The sequence below is a fragment of the Austrofundulus limnaeus genome, unplaced genomic scaffold (genome assembly GCF_001266775.1).
Source record: "Austrofundulus limnaeus strain Quisiro unplaced genomic scaffold, Austrofundulus_limnaeus-1.0 Scaffold173, whole genome shotgun sequence".
NCBI classification, from domain to species: domain Eukaryota; kingdom Metazoa; phylum Chordata; class Actinopteri; order Cyprinodontiformes; family Rivulidae; genus Austrofundulus; species Austrofundulus limnaeus.
Window position 1 is genome coordinate 371627 of NW_013952575.1, and position 6184 is coordinate 377810.

Sequence of the window (6184 nt, forward strand, 5' to 3'; positions counted from 1 at the left end):
AGGCCTGTTCTTTTGTGCTATCAGGGGCTGACTTATTTTTAGCTGAGGTAGGATCCTGGGAGCGTTATGTTCCAGACCGAGTGTTTAAAACAGGGAGGTTTGACTTTACTGTTTTAAGTTTGGCAGTTAGCTCATGCTAACTGCTGAGGGAAAATTGGTTATTCCATTTTGCTGTTTCAGGAAAACAGTGTAGGCTAAAAAGTCAGTTAAAAGGCGGCCGCCGGACTTCCATTTTAAGGAAGTTTGTGAGTAGTGTTTTGAAAGGCACGAGTTGACAGTGATGTGGACAAAAGGTCCTTCACTCAGCCCTTGTTTAGCATCGGAGTGCGCTAAAGCTATGGTTCTGCCACAACAGGTGAGCTAACATTTTCATTAGCACGTTATGCTAAACAGCTGCGGCTAATATTTCAGGCCGCACACATTGAAATTATAAATTTTTGACGCTGATCTGGTCTTTCTGGGGCTGTAATGACACTAGCTGAGTGTAGGTGTGGGAACGATTCATTCCGCACCGAGTTTAAAAGCAGAGAGCTTAGCTTTCTGGTTTTTTATGTAGCCTGGGTGAAAGCTGGGTTATCCACGGTGAGTTTCAGGCAGGTTTATATATGTTTAACAGCTGCCGTATTGTCTTTAATTTTTTTGAGGAGACATCTTGTAGGCTAGGGGTTTTTCACCGTGACCGCGGTTCCGACATATTGGTTTAGAAATTTCCATAAGTAGGGCAGAGGTGCCCGAGTTTTCAGCCGCAGAATGTGACCAGAGGGGCTTTTCATTTCAAGACCAGGCTACGACAAAAACAAAGATGGCGCTGGCAGCGGGGAACATGTGTCTGCGGGTATGAAGTCTTTATAAGTTTGGTTTTCCCGGGGACCAACGTGATTCAAAGGTTAAAATCAATAACTGATAAAAGTTTGTCTGTCCGTGAATCATTTTTACTAATCACTAATATTTAATGGAGCGCATTTTGGGCACTGCTGGGTTCGGCCGCGCGGCGCCTCCTCCTAGCAGAGAGGCGGTTCGGTGGGGGCCTCTGGCCAGGGCCTGGTCATTTCACCCTCCCTGCCGTAAGCTGTGTTTCGAGGAGGACGGTGCGTGCGGGCAGCAGACAGGCCGTTTTGTTTGTTTTCCTGCTCCATTAAAACCCCTGACATGCATGAAAACAGATGTGTTTTTCTAACTAACTCTCAGGGTGAAGTGTGATCATTAATTTATGAAACTTTTGGGAAAGAATGTTATGTGCTGAACTGGTTTTTTTCCCTCATTTGTTTGTTTTCTGTTTCAAATGATTCAGTCAGTGCTTTTATTTCAAAATGGTGATTTGATCATTTTCCTCAGGCGAGGGAGAGGTTTGCTGTTTTGTTTTACCTCTTAAAATGAGATGCAGAGTTAAAAGGGAAACATACTGTATATGTCTCATTCTAACCTGAAGACTGGTTTACATGCCATTTAAATATATAAATGAAGTATTTCTAACTTCTTGAAGGAACAAGGTGATTATTTTTTTCTTCTTTCTTTATTTTATTGCTTATCTGAGATTTAAATTATTTAATGATGGAGCAGCATTTAAAGGGCATTTTAAAAAAATTAAATGCCTGACATTTTATTCAGAGGCTGCTTGAATTAAATAGAACTGTTTCATTGATAATATCTTGTTTTGTTTTTTGTGTGTGTGTTGTATTTTCATGTGATGGGGGAGTGTTTCCTGATGGTCCGTCTGCTCTGTCTGCATCCACTCCAGCCACCGGAGACCCGAAGATCTGGACTGACGATGGACATTTTGGAGAATGGACAGTTTGCTGAGGCCAGCACTATGTCAAGACCAAGATCCAGAACAATGAAGGCCTCCCGTCCTGACCAGCAGAAGCTGATCTTCATGCACCCTGTCCGACTGCAGAGAAGATCTACAACATCTGGCAGGTGTCCACCCTTTCACCCAGCACCATGACTCGAGATAAGGTGGGCCACGTCTGACGTGTTTGTCTAACACTGATCCAACCTACTACCGAGCCCCCCCCCTGCACCACTTCTGTCAACATCTAGCAGCAGCAAAACAGACTTCAAGATCCAGGTGGCTGTTTATCTGTCCAGCTGTGAAAAGACTGTGTGAAAGTTTGAAACAAAGCTTCAAAGTCTGAGTCTCAGAGCCAGCAGCTGGTTGCTGCTTTTCATCACCTATTCTTCATGTGACAGCCTGAACGTTGAATAGGTATGTTTTTTGCTGTTTCTGACAAGCTGTTCCATCAGTCAGCTTGAGTGACCACCATCAGACTGTTGGGAGGAAGAGAAACAGGGGGTGGAGCGAAGCCCTTGGGTGGGCTGCCACGACATGATGTGCACACCTGTGATCGATGGGACGGTTTCTGGACTCCGAGATTCAACTGCGGACGAAGTGATGACCACATCTGGCCGGGGTTTCTGGTGAGGGGGAGTGGAAAGCAGATTGAGGCAGACGGCCAGTCACCCCCTCATGGAGAAGAGATGAGTGAAAACACACACACACAAAAGTTTATACTGTATGTGCTCTGTGGATGAAGCTTTTCCTTTCTTTTGTCAAGCAGTACCATAGCTGCTCTGAAATTATGAACTTTGACAAAGTGTAAGGTTGACCAAAACTACCTGGCATTATTTTTGGAAAATATTTTTATGAGTGTAGAAGGTTTTTCCTATATATATATATATATTTTGTTTCTGTGTTTTGTTTTCTATGAGGAGATGGCCTCTGCCTTCCGGCTTGTCTGGGGGCCCTCCCAACCTGCGGGGTGCAGTGCAGCTGGCTGCCGGATGGATGCTTCGTCCCGGGTTTTCAGGGGGGGGGGGGATGCAGACGGGCCAGGGGACAGACTGTCCAGTTTTGCACCCTCCCTTTGTCAAGATGAGTACAACACTGGCATACTCATACACTCCAGAAGCAAAACATAAGGGATTAGGGGGAAATTTTTTGTTAAGAAGTGAACCACATAAAGTTTTTCTTTTATTTTATTATAAATTTGACAAAAACAGCCTTATGATCACTGCGACAATGGTTTTTTTGGTCATTTTCATGAGTGTATGTTTTAAGCAAATACTTCGTGACATCCTTTAATGACCTAGTTTTTCATGACATTCTGTTCATCTACAGATAGTGGTTTACGTCACATCTTACGCTCATCTGCAGATAGAATGATTAAAAGTCAGAACAAGACCTTGCTGACAACAATAATCATTCTTAGATATHATTTGTTTATCTTTGTGTTTCCCACTGACCTTGCTAAGTTGACAGAATGGTCAAATTTTTATTTTATTTTAAAGCACAACTGAACAGTTTTAGAAGGATACTGTTCGCATTCACACTTTAAAGAAACATCAACACTTTAAAGAAATCTGCTTCAACAAACTTAAACAGCATACTGCTACTCAAATCTCATATTTCAACCGTGACTTTGAACACGTTGGTATTTCTGTTTTTTTAAAGGTGCACCTGTTAATTTTATTTCTTTTTGGTTAAACGTGTTGATAACAGGTACTGTTTGCATATTCTTTAATCTAAAATTAAATACGGTGACCGTGGGTCTGCAATAAAAACACTAGCGCGTATTTGCAGTTTCACGTACGTTTCTTTTTAGTTTATACATGTGGGGTATTTCACACCTGACCCTCTTTGCCCACATGTTGTTGCAAAACAGTCTAAAAGCACTCTAATGAGGTTGGGGGGGTCTACCCTCCTTCCTGCGTTGCGCTGCACGCGTCTCGTACATCGGGTTATCTCACAACATTCCATTTTGCCATATCTTCGATGCTGTTTCGGGTTGCCTCAGCCACTTACAGGTTTTTACCTCCCGCTGAGATTTATCTGGGTGGCTGGTGGGGATCTGTTTCAGCACCTCGACCCGGGTTTCGCTCGCGCTTGCTGGTTCTCACCTGGAGGAACAGAAGGGCGTGAGGTAGCCGGCTCGGGGGTGCATGTGAGACCGTGTGTGAGGTGATGATGTCATCAGTTCTCCCAAACAGGACTTTAAGTTACTTCCATAATTGCATAAATGGAACAACCTGCGAACTGCAGGTTCCTGGAAGCCAGTCTACCGTATTACATTGCTACACTGAATGAGCTAATGCTAAAAATAGCAGAAATAAGTGCAGTTTGTATACAGAATATGACATCTGGTTTCCCCCTGGCTTTGTTCAGAGAACAGAGGTTTTATTTATAAATGAGGATAAGACGGAGAACTGATGTGTTTGAGTTTTGTTTCTTAGAAACTAAAATTGAATGATTAATTAATCATTATCAGTTTCACACACGGAAATATCTGTCTGTGAGTGTTTTTGTGTTATTTCTAAATTTTCTTTTCTCTCTGTGTTGTGAGTTTCTTTTTTCACAGGGACAATGCTGTTTCTCATGGGAGGGTGATGCTCCACTTACACCTGGAGCGGCTAGGAGCTGCGTGCCACCTGGCATTCCTGGGGGTTCTTTCGGGGGAGAACGAAATGTTCCAGCATCATCACATTCCACCTTGAGCAGGCGTATTTCACGGCTACTATCTTTCTGGGCGCGGGTTCTATAATGCTACACCGTCGGCTCTTACTGTTCTGTTGTGGTTTCTGATCACACACACCCTGCCTTTATTGACATGATGAGAACAGAACAGTTTTACACAGTGTGTGGATGCTTTTGCCACACTGTTTTACATTCTTTCCGCCTCCATGAAACTTTGATTTGTCCCATCTGCTATACTGAACTAATTTGTACATTTCTGACTGGCTTATTATTGTGAATTTTTGCATACCCCACCAGTTTAATTGTAATGCATTTGTCCTCACATAGCCTGGGTTGATGTTTGGCTCCCCCTCCTGGGAATAAAATTTGAGAGTACATGACTTTTAAACATTTAGCCTTCTCTAGATGTTTTGGGGTTATTTATTTTTTTATTTTATGCTTTGTTCTGTTATTTTCTTTTATGTTTTTCTAGAGTTTTTTGTCCTCTTGTGCAGTTTCCCTGGTAAAGCTTAGATGACTGTCTGCTGGGTCTCTGTGAGACCCTTCCATCAACAGGCATTTTTTGATGATTTGTTTCTTTCTGCGGTTGTGGTAATCCCAGGGAGGGGGTATTCCATTACCTCGAGCCTGGAACGCCACGAAGACGTATTTGAGGGAGTATTAGCCCGTCTGGGTTTTACCTGTGAGGTCTGGGGAGCTGAAGAAGTGCTGTCCAAACAGCGTCTATGTCTTTCACAGACGACTAGTTCTAGGCTTATTTAGGGTTTAGCTTAGGTGTGACAAGAGGAGGGTGGAGCTTTTACCTTTAGTTTAATTTATTTAGACTTTAGGGTTTAGCTTTTGGTTGTTATTTTTTGTTACACATTTGTTTTTTGTTTTCCTTGCACAAGCCAGCTTTTGCCAGTACTCCATTGCACTATTTTTCCCATATTTCTCCATTATATTTGTTGGGCGATGCATTTGTGGAACAGACATTTAATAATTATTCCTTTTCCATTTCTGGTATTGAGTATTGTTTACTCAAGAGGAGGGATTGTCATGGACTAATTATTTCTGTATCACCTTGACACTGAGCACTGTTCATATCCCGTGATATCTTCCGGACGTCAGCATCACGTTGACCTACTTTCATGTAACAGGATGAGGCAGGTTGGGATTGGTTGTTCATTACCACATGATGTTAGCTGACAGTATATCATTGCTTGGCAGCCTATGACGGGGGGCCACACTCAACAGACTTCCTGATTGTTTTCTGTTCTCTGTCTGCCCATTAATAAATGACTTTACGAACATACCTGCAAGACCTTTTGTCTTTTTGACACCTTTTCGCCGTGTTTCTGCCCATCTTGCCCCGAGTTTCCTTCACAGAAACAAAAGGTAATTTGAGGTAAACTGAAAGTGATGAGCTTTGGTTTCATTGDGGTTTAGTGGAGAATGCAGGCATCGATCCCGCTACCTCTCGCATGCTAAGCDAGCGCTCTACCACTTGAGCTAATTCCCCTTCACAACTGCTCGCTCATGAAGGCCTATCCAAGATTTCAATCCAATATCCAATGAGATGTGAAACCCTACATAGGACTATGTGATTGTGTCCACCTAATGTCCTGTGACTGTAAGTAGACTTGTTTGCCGATGAGGTGGCCGAGTGGTTAAGGCGATGGACTGCTAATCCATTGTGTTCTGCACGCATGGGTTCGAATCCCATTCTCATCG

The 6184-nt window shown here is 43.0% G+C and overlaps 2 non-coding genes across 2 annotated transcripts; one reads left to right on the forward strand and one right to left on the reverse strand.

The window, feature by feature from the left end:
• Positions 1 to 5899: 5899 nt before the first annotated feature.
• On the reverse strand, positions 5900 to 5972 carry trnaa-agc (transfer RNA alanine (anticodon AGC)). The gene has a single exon. It is a non-coding gene; the product is annotated as a tRNA-Ala (tRNA).
• Positions 5973 to 6102: 130 nt separating this feature from the next.
• Positions 6103 to 6184, forward strand: trnas-gcu (transfer RNA serine (anticodon GCU)). The gene has a single exon. It is a non-coding gene; the product is annotated as a tRNA-Ser (tRNA).